This window comes from Penaeus monodon, chromosome 28, assembly GCF_015228065.2.
Source record: "Penaeus monodon isolate SGIC_2016 chromosome 28, NSTDA_Pmon_1, whole genome shotgun sequence".
NCBI lineage: Eukaryota > Metazoa > Arthropoda > Malacostraca > Decapoda > Penaeidae > Penaeus > Penaeus monodon.
The window spans coordinates 10,382,833-10,383,044 of NC_051413.1; positions in this window are offsets into that span (position 1 = coordinate 10,382,833).

A 212-nucleotide genomic window follows, 5' to 3' on the forward strand; every position below is an offset into this window, starting at 1 on the left:
GATATGATAATTTTTAGATTGTCGTGTGTAGTTATGTTTTGGATGTGATATACCAAAATATTCTTATATTATTATATAACTTTACTAAAAAAATAATAATAATTAATATTTATAAAATAAAATATAATATATATTTTAAATTAATTATATCATAATTCTTTATAATATTTATATTTATATAGTAAGTCCATAATTTTTACAGTGAAATGGGT